Below are 13067 nucleotides of genomic sequence, written 5' to 3' on the forward strand. Positions count from 1 at the left end.
AGGAGCAGTGCACACGGAGACTCAGAGTCACTCGACATGTAGTCGTGGACATCTGCAGCCTCCTTCATGCTGAGCTGCTCCCGGCTGGCCCGAGCACCATCTTCTTACCTGTAGCTGTTAAAGTCACCACTGCCCTCAACAACTTCTCCTCCACATCCTTCCAGGGTGCCACCAGGGAAATCGCCGGTGTCTCTCAGTCATCTGCACAAAAGAGCCCTGCAAATATACCTACACCCACTCTGCAGTGACCCAATGGGTGGCATCAGGTGTGGGTCTTCATGGCGATCCTCAGGAAAGGGAATTATTGCACAAACCAGACAAGATTTGCAAAGACTTGGCAGTAGTGGCGATAACAAAATTTAATGTGGTTGGCAAAACAAACAAATCTAAATGAAAAACATGACATTCCGTCATACACCCTTGTGCATCCCCTTTGTGCTCACCTATCCTTAGCCTTACGTTTACGGGAACCCCTACATGGTGCTACCCCTGTGGCTTCAGCAGAGGTAGTGGCAGGTTGCACTTGTCCATGCCCTGACCGATGAGATGCTTTGCGCGGACACCCTCTGGGTTTCGGTGCCCATGAGGGCCTCTCCAAAGACTGCTCCACCTGCATCTGTGCAGAGGCAGACTCGGCCACCTGGAGACGAGGCAGCATTGCAGGTACTGGTTGAGAGGGGGGCAACGGGTGAGACGTGGGAGAGCTTTGAGTGGCGTCCCCACTTCCATGTCCCCTTTCGTCATCATCCCTCTCCTGGGCCAGGCCCACATCACTCCTTCCAACCTGCAGGATGACAGTTTGGAGGACTTGTCTGAAGCCTTGGACGGCCACCTGTAAAGTATCTGTCAGCCTGTTTAAGGCGGCAGAATGTTGCTCACCCTGAATGCAAATGGCCGTTGTCAGGGCCTGAATGGACTCATTGGTGAGCCGTGCTTGAAGCTCAATGGAGGCTAGCCTTTCTTCTATCGGAGACATTCCCGCACCTACCCGTGACACTATCTCAGAGATACCTTCACGTCCCTGTGACAGTATTCCACTCATGCAGGAGTTGGACTCCTCCATCCTCTGCGCGATGTGGAGAGTGCGCGTGGCAAGTGTTCCAGTACCTCGGCAATGTGCTGCTGCCCCTCGATAACTCTCCTTTTCATGGCTGGCCCCCTAGGGTTCAGCATCTGGGTCCAGCTGAGCAGAGCCTGGAGAAGAGTGCTCACACCGACGCGGACTCTCCACGGCTGCCCCTTCCAGTAGGGTCTGCTCGTGCTCACATGTGCGTGGTGACTCACCATGTGCAAATCCAACCAACTGAGGACGGGGACCCACCAAGGTGTGTGTATCTGTGCTGGTGGATGGCTGGCTCAGATGTGATGATGCACCCTCAGAGGCCGGCAGGTCCTCTGAGGAATCGCCCTCTGCAGTCACGGCGGTCGTAGATGGCCCTGCAAGAGAACAGAAAGCTATATTAAGCGTGTGGACAGATGTTGAGGTGCTGCAGATGCAAAGTGATGTTAAGATCATTCGCTATCATGAGTGCTGAGTGTTAGATTTCTGTCACCAGCCGCTTGTGCGCTCCCAGTCTCGGCGTCCACCACGGATAGGCACTCCAGCATGCGGCTTATTTCTATTGCCTGCTGCTCCGTGTCTGTTAGGACCACCTGGTGTGGTGGGCCCCCTCTGGTCCTCGCCCTCTCCCGGGCATTCTGGCATCTCTTCTCCTATCAAGGCAAAACACAGAGAGGCGTGATTGAGTGATGGTTGCATGGTGACCCGCTGCATGCATTGGTGTGGGTGGGGGTGACCGTGAGGGAGATGCATGGGAGGGTGCATGTGCAACATAGCCATGAGATTGTATGAGGACTGGGTTGCATGGTAGGGTTCGAATGGGAACTGGGGCGGTGAGTACGTGCAGGCAAGGTGAGGATGATGGTTGAGTAGATGTGAGGAGTGATGCGAGAGCGTTGTGGTGGCAGTGCAGAAGGAGTTGTGTGGTGGTGGAGGTGATGTGGTAGACGGATTGTGGGAGAACGCGTAAGTATACTCACTTTGGCTGACCTGGTTAGGTCATTAAAGTGCTTCCTGCACTGGACCCAGGTTCGGGCAACATTGCTGCTGCTGCTGACCTCCTCTGCCACCTCGAGCCAGGCCTTCTTGGTGGCAGAGGCAGGCTACTTCTTCCCATCAGATGGGAAAAACGTTTCCCTCCTCCTCCTCACCCCATCGAGTAGCACCTGGAGTGAGGAGTCAGAAAACCTTGGAGCAGCCTTGCCTCTGGTCTGTTCCATGCTGCCAAAATGGTTCTTTGCTGCAGGAGGAGCATTGGAGGGCTGCCCCTTTAAATAGGGCTCCTCCTGCTGACAGCCTGTGATGCGGGTGCGCAGTACACCCGCTGCGCAGGTCTGCAAAGGGAAACCCAGAAGCACGCATAAGTACCTTCAATTAGGCTGCAATCGCGTGCAGAGCACACCGATTTCACTGAGCGCGTCGACTTCCCCGCTGGCAACCCACCTCCCTCCTAATATCGGGCCCATGGTTTTCTCCCTTCTTCCTGTGAACCTCGGGCCTTAAAAAGATAAGTAGATATTGTGTAAAAGAATATGCATGGGAGTTACTCAGATGATGGAGACAAACAAGAGAGAGGAGGAGGAGATCCTTACAGAAAGAGTGATACAGAAACAATTTTAAAAAGTACTACAAATGATATAGTTCTTGGAACAGCCATATGGAAGAGAATGAGAGCGAGAAAGAGAGATCAAAAGAACAAAAAAAATGTAGAAGACAAAGAGAGAAAGTGAACCTCAGGAAGAGAGATACAATTTCATTTTATCCATATGCAATGCCACAGCAGATCAACTATATTATAATACATTCTGTGTTATATGGTTTTTGGATCTTTTCCAGCCTTCTTGCCCTAATACTTTTGGCTCCTGCATCTTAGCTCACACTTATGGGTGCGTCCTGACTCCCTGTTTCTTCAAGAGTATCTTAAGTGAGCTTTCGGTAACAAGTCTAAGAAGCAAACAAGCAAAATATCAAGCAAATTTATTTTACAAGAAGTTAAATCCTCAAGCACATAAGAAACATTCATATATCACAGTTGCATATTTACAGTTGACATCCTTCCACCAGCTCCTTGAGTGGGCCAAATAAGAAAAAGATTGCAATTCTGAGATCTAAGACAAACCTTTGTAAATAACTTTTAAAAACACACAATGTATCAAACTGACCAGTACTGACTGATTGTTTTGCTGATATTTTAAACTGCCTCTTCCCATGGGATTTTCCATGTGCCCCCATTTAAACAGAACAATCTTTTTTATATCTTGGAAAAAAGTAACCAGGTTCTCCTGGATTTTGAGTAGCTGACATCTGAAGTTAAAAAGAAACCATTAGTCAAATACAAACTGAACTAATCACACAAAATTCTTTATGTTTGAATTATTTCTTTCTCAAGCCTGTGGCTGATGAAACTTGTGCAAGTCCATTGGTTTTGGCTTGCTACATGGATTTGCTTTCAACTGGCTGTTAAACTCCCCCATGCACAATGATTAGGTTTAACGGGGCCGCCATTAAACTAAAACCTAGACAAAAACACATAATTTTTGTCAGATGTGGTATAATGCAGCTGACATTATAAAACGATATGTCCTCCAACTCACTGTGAGGCATAATGATGGCAAATCCACTAGTATCCTTAAAACATTGCAATTTTGTTTTAAACTTTTTTATAATTTATCCCCATTATATCAACCCTTGTGGTTTTTAAAGTTGAGTTATGAAATCTAATTTAGTTATTTTATGTCTTGTTCTAATTCATGTTTCAAATTCAAAGTTAATTGTGTTGTGATCACTGATACTCAAGTACATGTACTCATTTTTCAGACAGCAAAGATGGACTATTTTTTGAGGTACTTAAAAAAACAATAAAAATAACTAATAAAACATATTCCCTACTGCACTTGCCTCGTATCCATTCAGAATGGGTGTTGTAGAGAAAAAGTTAAATCCTCATGCAAAAGCCAGAAAAGTACGCTGAGATATTTATAAGCATTCAGGAGTCTTAATGAGGCAAAGGGTAAATTTTCATCTTTAGTGAATTGAATGACTGGAAAATTAGGAAAGACTGCCCAAAATCTAGACATGCAGGGCATTAAATTGGTTAACCCTTGAATCTGGCGCGGGCATCACAGTGCGTGATTAACCCGCACTCAATGGTTCCAATGGGCCCGATTTTAGCAGGGGTGCGGGTTCTCGGCGGGTGGGCAAGCGGGCGCTTGGGTAACGCGCCCGGTGAAATTAGTGGGTTTCCCGCGCGATCGTAGCAGGCAAACCACTAATTGGAGCCACTTACCTGCTCCTCCGGGTTCCCCGCTGCTGATCTGCGCGTCGTGCGGGCTGCGCATGCGCAGTAAGATCTGTCAGCTGGAGGCGCTCTATTTAAAGGGGCAGTCCTCCACTGACAGATGCTGCAACCAATAGCAAAGATGACTGCATGGAGCAGCCCAGGGGGAAGGCTGCTCCCAGTTTAATGATGCCTCACCCCAGGTATCAATACATGGGGTGAGGAGGAGGGGGAGGACACAGATCTTCCACCCAGCGGGGGGGAGGAAGCGGCCCGCCTCCGCCACCAGGAAGGCCTGTCTCGAGGTGGCAGAGGGGGTCACCTGCGCCACCAACATATCGCCCACCTGCACACAGTGCAGGAGGCGGTCCAATGACCTCAGTAGGTCAGCCAAAGTGAGTACACGTAGTCTTTCCCCTACACTCCGTCTGCCACATCACTGCCCCCACCCCACATCTCCTTCGGCACTGCCAACACTACTCTGTCACATCACCACCTAATACCCACTCAAACCTCATCCTCATCTTACCTGCACCTACTCACCTCGCCAGTACTCACCCCGCCACTACCACGCAACCCAATCCTCATACAATCTCATGGCTCTATCCCATACTCACCCTCTCGTGCATCTCTCTCACGGCCAGCTTCACTCAACCTGCCACCACCTGTGCTGCAGCCACTGGGCATGCATCACATATGTGCAGTAGGCAGCGTAAGGCAAACGTGTCGTGAGCATGAAACGGATGCACAAGGGTGTTTGAGGGTTTGTCATGGTTGTTACTTATATTGAATTTCAGAACAACTCACATCACACATTATGTTGGCACCACTACTGCCATGTCTTCGCGAATCCTGTCCGGTTTGTGCAATAATGCCCGCTCCTGAGTATCACTATGAGGACCCACCACTGATGCCACCCATTGTGTCACTGCAGAGTGGGTGTCGGTGTATTTGCAGGGCTCTTCTGCGCAGACGACTGAGAGACATCGACGATGTCCCCGGTTGCACCCTGGAAGGCTGTGGAGGAGAAGTTCGGGAGGGCAGTGGTGACTTTGAGAGCGACAGGTACGAAGATGATGCACGGGCCAGCCAGGAGCAGCTCGGCATGAAAGAGGCTGCAGATGTCCACGGCTACATGTCGAGTGACTCTGAGCCTCCGTGTGCAGTGCTGCTCAGAGAGGTCCAGGAGGCTGAGCCTCGGTCTGTGGAAACTGTGGCGAGGGTAGTGCCCTCTGCGACGCATCTCTCTCTGCGGTAGCCCTCCCTCCTGCTGTACAGGTGGATGTGTCACAGCACTCTGTTGTGGAGCTCCACGTGTCAGAGGTGGACGGCGTGGATGGCGAGGCTGGTGAGGCTGGTGATGCTGTTCGCCCTCCGAGGAGGTCATGACTGCAGCTATGGCGGCCCCCATCCGCAAGATGTACATCTGAGGGGGTCCGCAAGGTAAGTACATGTCTCCGGACCCCGGGGTAAGTGTGCAGGTTGGTGACTTTGACCGTCAGGAGGAGGGTGGTGGAGGCCAAACTTTGTCCCAAGTGACAGAGTGGCCTCCTGCAATGGGTGAGGGTCTCCCCCCACCACCTGTCAAATGGACCTTTGCAGCTGCCACAGGCTGACAGCTGCAACACGTCCATTCAATCTGGGAGTGTTTCGCCCAGTGTGGGAAACAGTCCCATGTTGATCCAAAATCACACACAGTCCCTTAATCAGGTCAGTTAATGACCTGAAATAGCTAAATAAATACTCTCAAGTGGCATCCCGCTGGCTTTAATTGCCTGCGGGATTCCCACCAGCGGGGGCTGCGTGTGCATGCCGGCGCGTCAGCGGGGAACCCGGAAGTGGGCGGGATCAATTCGGGATCCGGTGGGGATCCTGCATTTCACAATTTTCGAGGCCCCCCCCGCCGAGAACGCACCCGTTAGCGGGTGCTAAAATCGGGCCCAATGTCTCATGCTGCCTTCTCATTTACCTGATTGTAGCAGAGCAGCCAGGCCTGTCTCTGATGTTCTTACCAGCAGGGGGTGCCCAAATATCGTGTGATTTTCTCGCACCTCTTAAAGGCAACCTGCACCTCTTAAAGGCAGCCTGCACCTCTTATTTGCAAAATATAAGTCTGCACGGAGTCTGAACGGAGATCAGACATCACACACGTAAAACACAGATGCAGGTCCACTCTCTATGTTTACAAACTGTTGAGTTATGTTAAAACATTGAATAAAGTTGCGCAATACTAAATTCCACATCCACCAATCTGCATGCCAGACCCCACCAAATGTGCCAATCTGAGTTTGTACCAGGCCGGCAACAGAGCGTGCACCAAGGTTCTCTGATGATGCACTAGAGGCTTTGGTGCAAGAGCTGGACAGAAGAAGGGGCATCCTATATCTGCAGGGGGGCAAGAGTCCCTCCAGGCATATGCTCAAGAGGTAGTGGGAGGCAGTATGGGAAGAAGTCAATGCCAGGCGCATAGCACCATGGGCATGGATGCAGTGCAGGAAGAAGTTCAATGCTTTGACACAAGTGGTCAAGGTGAGTGTCAAGTGGACACGAGAGGTCAACCGTCAAATGGCATCTCCTACCAACTGCACCACTAGCCGCATCCACTGCTCCATGCACTACCCCACCCCCCATCACCCACCTACCAACAATCTTTTTCAATCAGATGATCCCTCTCACCCTCACAAATTACCGCTGTTGCAAGCCGCACACCCACACTGACATTTATTCCACCAATGACAGGCACATCACCCAGACATCCTGCAGGACTCTCACCGACACACTTCTTGCTTTCTTGCAGGAGAAGATGGCACATTAGTGGCAGTGGTATTTAGCCCCTCGAGCCTGTTCCACCATTCAGTGAGATCATGGTTAATCTGTGACCTAACTCCATATGCCCGCCTTAACCCCGTATTCCTTAATACCCTTGGTTCACAGAATTCTATCAATCTCAGATTTAAAATTAACAATTGTGCTAGCATCAACTGCCGTTTGCAGAAGAGCATTCCAAACTTCTACCACCCTTTGTGTGTAGAAGCATTACCTAAATTCACTCCTGCAAGCCCTGGCTCTAAATGTTAGGCTATGTCCCCTCATCCTAATATTTAAGTATAGGAGACCTCCAAAAACAGATACAAATGTATCAGCAGCCAAAAACAATAATCCATCAACTAAACTGTAAATCCTGCATGGTCCCTTTAAACAGCACGGGTGGGCGGTCCTCCATGCCATCTAAGGCATGTTCAGCTGGTCATGGTTAAGACAGTGCGTTGGCTGGAACATTGAGTGCCAAAATGGTAATTATCCCTTTAAATCAGCGTTGCACACTGATCTAATACACATTCCCCTTGCTTTACATGCTGCACAGAAGTGTGCGCGCACATTCCGGCTGCCATTTCGGGACCTTAGGTGGCCACGTAGTGCCTGATAAACGGGCGCTACATGGCCGAATTTCTAGCCCATAATGTTTGGCGAGTTTGGGAGATAAAAATTTACCCCTATGTGTGTGCATGCAAAATGCAACCGGATGGAAAATGATAACCAGAAGTATTTAGGTACAAAACTTGTCTAAGGCCTGCTCCCCAAATTTAGTAATTTCCTGCAAATGTTCTGCACCTCCACAATGAAACAGATGACCTATCACATCAAAAAGGAGTCTTGCATTAACAAATCAAATGGACTGATTATTGAAAGACTAATTAATATCTCCTCCATGTCACTCGTACCTTTTATTTGTTGACATAATTCCATGTCAGTATTTTTCATTGGTTGAAGCCACTCACTTCTGAAACTTTCAGATCTTCTCAGACAAGCAATGCTATTTTTTTCTGATTTATTTCAGTTGTTCATTTTCAACATTTAAACCAGGCTATATAAATTCTTATCCCTGCTCTGTTGTTTATAAGGTGATAAAGTTGATTAAAGGTCCAGTATCATTTCTGTTAATTTCTCAAAAAAAAATAATTTTATGCCAGCTCCAGATTAAAAGACAAAGCGATAAACAAGAGAGAGGAAAGATGCAAAGTTACTGAAAGAGAAAGAAATAAAAAGCAAGAGAGAGAGAAATCTAACCAGTTTAATTGTTTTCATATTTCTCTTTCTTATTTTCATTCACGTAAAGCTGCAAGTCAACCATTTAAGAAATACATGGGAACATGTGCCGTCTACCGGAAAAGTCTGATCACCATCTGGGAAAACTGAAGCACTTACATCTGTGGAAGACTCGCTGCAGGTTTTGAGAGGCTTAAATATGCTGTGCAAAGCCTTTGTTAAATATATTCCTCACCATCTGGCACAAGCTGCTACTGATACACTGCAGCAATAGCAAACTGATTGGTTGAGATATCATTTCACAGCCCTCGCCAAGTGGCAACTAATTGAAAATAAGTTCATTGGATACCAAAACAAATAGCTGCAAAACAGCGCAGGACAGAAACACTTCACTATGCAATAACCTATGGTTTTTACTTTAGTGGATTTTGTAACAAGAGAGATGACACTGTAGGTGGATATATTCCAGTGACCTTGAGCACCTGTTTGGCAGTTTGGCAGTGCCTACCCTACTCTTTGCTCCCACACTGAAGAAGTTTCAAAACTGAAGAATTGAAAGGCTAATAATACAACAGGTTGGCAGGGGTCAAATGTGGCACGTACAACATCAGCAGGCCTTGATGGGTTGTTGGTCACTTTTAGAGCTGCACTGCTATTTATATAGTATCTTTCATGTCCTCAGGTTGTCCGAAAGCATTTTGCAGCCAATGAATTACTTTTGAAGGCAAAATTCCCCCATTTTTATTCAAATAGTCTTGGGATGTTTCACATCCACATGAACAGGCAGATGGGATCTGAAAGACAGCAGGGTTGATTTTGGCATGGAGCACAGATCGGGCAGGTAGTGGGCAAGGAGTCTGTTCCACCCGCTTAACGACGTTGGCAAGAGGCCCTATCAATTTTGGTGGTCAGGCCGCTTTTTAATAGAACAGTTAAACTGCCAGCACTAATTGAGCTACTTATAGGCAGCTCACCATTTGGAAGGGCAGGATATCCAAATGCTCAGTATGGGCCACTTAAAGGGAAGGGCTGGAGGGGTGGACAAACAGAACAGCAGATTTCAGTGGCAGGGAACTTTTATGAACATGCAGGGCAACAAGGAGATAAATTCATGGAAACCTTACGGCTCAAAACTCTGCAGAAAAAATGAGTGCCAGGACTTCTTCCAGCTTTCCCTGACTTCAGCTAAGGATCCCTTTAAATAACACTGTAGATGGCTGCCTCCTGACCTAAAGCACCCATGATTTGTGGGCAGGCTGAAGAAGGTACGATAGCAGTGCTGATTGAAAAGAAAATGGCATTGGAGGACCTGACAATATCAGTTGACTCCTATTTGAATATTTTAGTTAGACCCCCACCTGTTTCTGATGTGAGTTCTGGTATCCTAAATCAAGGTTTGCCCGAAAATCAGAATGGGTGGACTGCCAGCAGTGAGACAGCATTTAAAAAAAAAATTTTGCCCTGCCATCGCCTCGCTTTTTAGGTGCAAATGGAGTGGTAGCAGGACAAATATCTTCCCCAGCATCTCTGACAATGTGACACTCTGTGAGAATTCCATTGAAGTGTCAGCCTAGCCTCTGTGCTCAAGTCCAGGATTAGACTTGATCCCTTGATCTTTTGTTTCAGAAGCAAGCGTGCTACCACTGAGTCAATCTGACACTTGAAGGGGGGGCAAATGTCTCCACCAATGGAACCAAGAACACCTAGTCCTTTTGAAAATATGATTTTGGAGATCCTAAAGGGAGCCAGCTTGAGCCATTTACAAAATAGGACCCTGATCAGGAGCCAGGAAAGTTATCTGCAATACCAATTTTTCACCCAGGTTCTAATTGATGGCACCTTTTATTAAGTGTCTTTTATTAATGCACAATTGTCATCCAATACTCAGTCAAGAAAACAAGATTCTTAACATTGCTATCAGCTTTACAGCTCCTTTTCAATAGAGTGTTTTTTTAGTTAAAGAGATTTATCCATATTTCTGAAATTTTTATTAATATGTTTATTGAGGGCCCAATTCTTCTTTAATGCTTACAGTAAATTTGTATTTAAAGCACTTCAAATGTAGTTATTTCCTGATTGAAGTGACACAAGATGACAGGAGATAGGTCAGGGAAATCAATAGACTCCAGACTTTATCTGCAGATCTTGGCACACCTATCTGCTAATGACTGCCTCAGTTTGCTCCGGATCAGCAGGGAGCCAGGTGCAGAGCTTTGTCATCTGCAGCAAGGACACCTGTAGATAAGTACAATGTGGTGTCGACTGTGCCAGTGTCACCAGTGCCCTTAACTTTTATGCCTTCAGCTCATTCCTGGCTAGCACTGAAATATCAGTTAATATGTTGTCTACACATCTATCAAACACATAATTGATCTGTTGATCAACATGGTCAGCATTTTCATCTCCTTTCCTACTGTAGAATTATATAGCTGGCCAATGTCTCACTACACTGCTGCATTTTTCAAAGTAAAGGATTCTCTGGTAGCTGCCATGTGCTCAATCTAAACCTTTCCAGGAGACCCATAATTGACTGTTTCTTTTATAATGGTTTAATGCTTCAAACACTTGAAAATGTGAGCGTGACAACGTTCACAGTTGTACAATGCATTTTCGATGTACGTCTTGCTCAGGTATGGGTCTGCATGAAAAGCAGTGAAAGAACTGTTAAGTTGTGTGAGGGCTTGGCATTGGTGAAAAGTATACGTGGAATAAGGTGGCAGGCAACATATGTGGCATGCAATCTTGGGCCATCTATCAGGATTATGGTACTGTTGGGTAGTCTTAGCTTGCCAGATTCCTTAACATGTGCCATTTTCTCCCAGAACAGTCCCTAGGTCTAGGAGTTATTGTGAACAGTTTTCAGCCTGGCCATCATTTCCTGCCATGCATGGTGCACTGCCATCATATGGGGAGCGTGCCCTTGAGTAAGGAACTGGACAACCTGCCTCGCACCCACTTTATGCAGCAGGATATCCACTTTGCCAACCATCAAACAGGGCGACTTCCCACTGATGCTATTTTATGCCTCCATGGTGAGTTTTCTGTCCTTTTACACTCACCTGTCACTTTTTGACCCCTCCTCATATAGCCTTTGGAAAGGCTGAAATATATATTTTTAGATCATTTTTGAGCCTTATATTTTGTGGACCCTCCCTTTGTCATGGTCCTTGTCCTAAGTGGCGCAGGGTGTACATTATATTCACAAACTGACCTTGCCAGTTTAACACTTTACCAAAATGTGATATGGGGTCCACACAGCAGTTGCAGCAGTTTTCTTTTATCTAGGATCACTAAATCAACCTTTATAATGCATTCAAGATTTACCAGGATTTATTTTGTTAAGACTCTCTTGGGCACCTTTTTAATGTATTTAGTTTTCTTTAATCAATGCAATAACAAAGCAGGTCTTATAAACACTCTCACATAAACCAATTATTTTAAAATATTAATTGTGTAAGTCGTCATTAGCTGCTGGCGTTTGGTGCAGCAGTCTATGACTTACAGTTCTTGTAGAATTCCAGGAGTATACAAATAAGAGCATCATCACCACAAAGACTACAACGCCTCTTACGGCAACTAGGAATGGGCAATAAAAATGGCCTTGCCAGCATCACCCGCATCCCAAGAACAATTTTTAAAAAATATAGTTAAGTTAAATATTTGAATTTGCATTTCCTGCGAGGAGCTTTGCCTGCCGGAAATGCAGGGAATTTTTAGCAATTTAAACATGGAGGTCAATGTTCATCAAAGGAATTTTTGCCCAAATTCTCAGTGTGTGCTCCTGTCAGATGAAGCTCTGCAGCACGAATTTGTAAAATACACCATAGATTTGTTGTATTGCATTTAGCGATGATATGCTTAGATTTTCTCACGTGATAAAGATGGAATTAGAAAGTGGCCAGAAGCATGGAATTTGAACTGTTGTGAGCAGGAAAATTGAATCTTCCTTTGCAGCCATCTATTTCCATCTCTCTCCATTTTGTACTTAAGAACATAAGAACATAAAAAATAGGAGCAGGAGTCTGTGATATGTTGCTAATGACATCAAGGTTATGTCTTCTCAGACTTCATCACAATCATCCATAATTTCTGCTATACCAAACATCTTCTATATTGCTTTTTGTCCATTACTCTCTTTCCTTATACTTTGAGAACTTTTGCTAATTCTCCATGAACTGAATTGAGTTCTTTTCACTTCTCATGGCAAATTACATTCTGGTTCTGTGTCTAACAAACCCCAATACTCCCTCAAAAGCTTACGGCTAAATTCTTTTCTTATGTCTCAAGGAACAAAAAACATTGGGCAACTTGACCTGTAAATAATTTCTTCCTAAGACTGGAGTATTCCCTTTCTGATTGTATTTATTGAAAATCTCCAAGTCTTGTATCTATAGCAAAAGGTTACTTCAAAGACTATCAATCTGGGTCAAGAATTGGCTTCGATCACAGAAAGCATTTTTCAAATGTTTTCAAAAGAAGGGTCTCTTTGTAAGCATTTACCATTTGTTGTCAACAGTTGTAAACTAGATGAGGGGAAATCTTTTGCATTAGCCTATTGTAAAAAGCATGGATTTGGCAGAAACTTAGGTACTTAGCCAATTTAGATATTTAGCAATTAGGAAATATTTCATGGTCAAGAAGTCTTTCCTTTCACTTTATGTCCTCTCCTGTACTTTATTAATT

This window comes from Heptranchias perlo, chromosome 6 (assembly GCF_035084215.1).
Source record: "Heptranchias perlo isolate sHepPer1 chromosome 6, sHepPer1.hap1, whole genome shotgun sequence".
Taxonomy (NCBI): Eukaryota; Metazoa; Chordata; class Chondrichthyes; order Hexanchiformes; family Hexanchidae; genus Heptranchias; species Heptranchias perlo.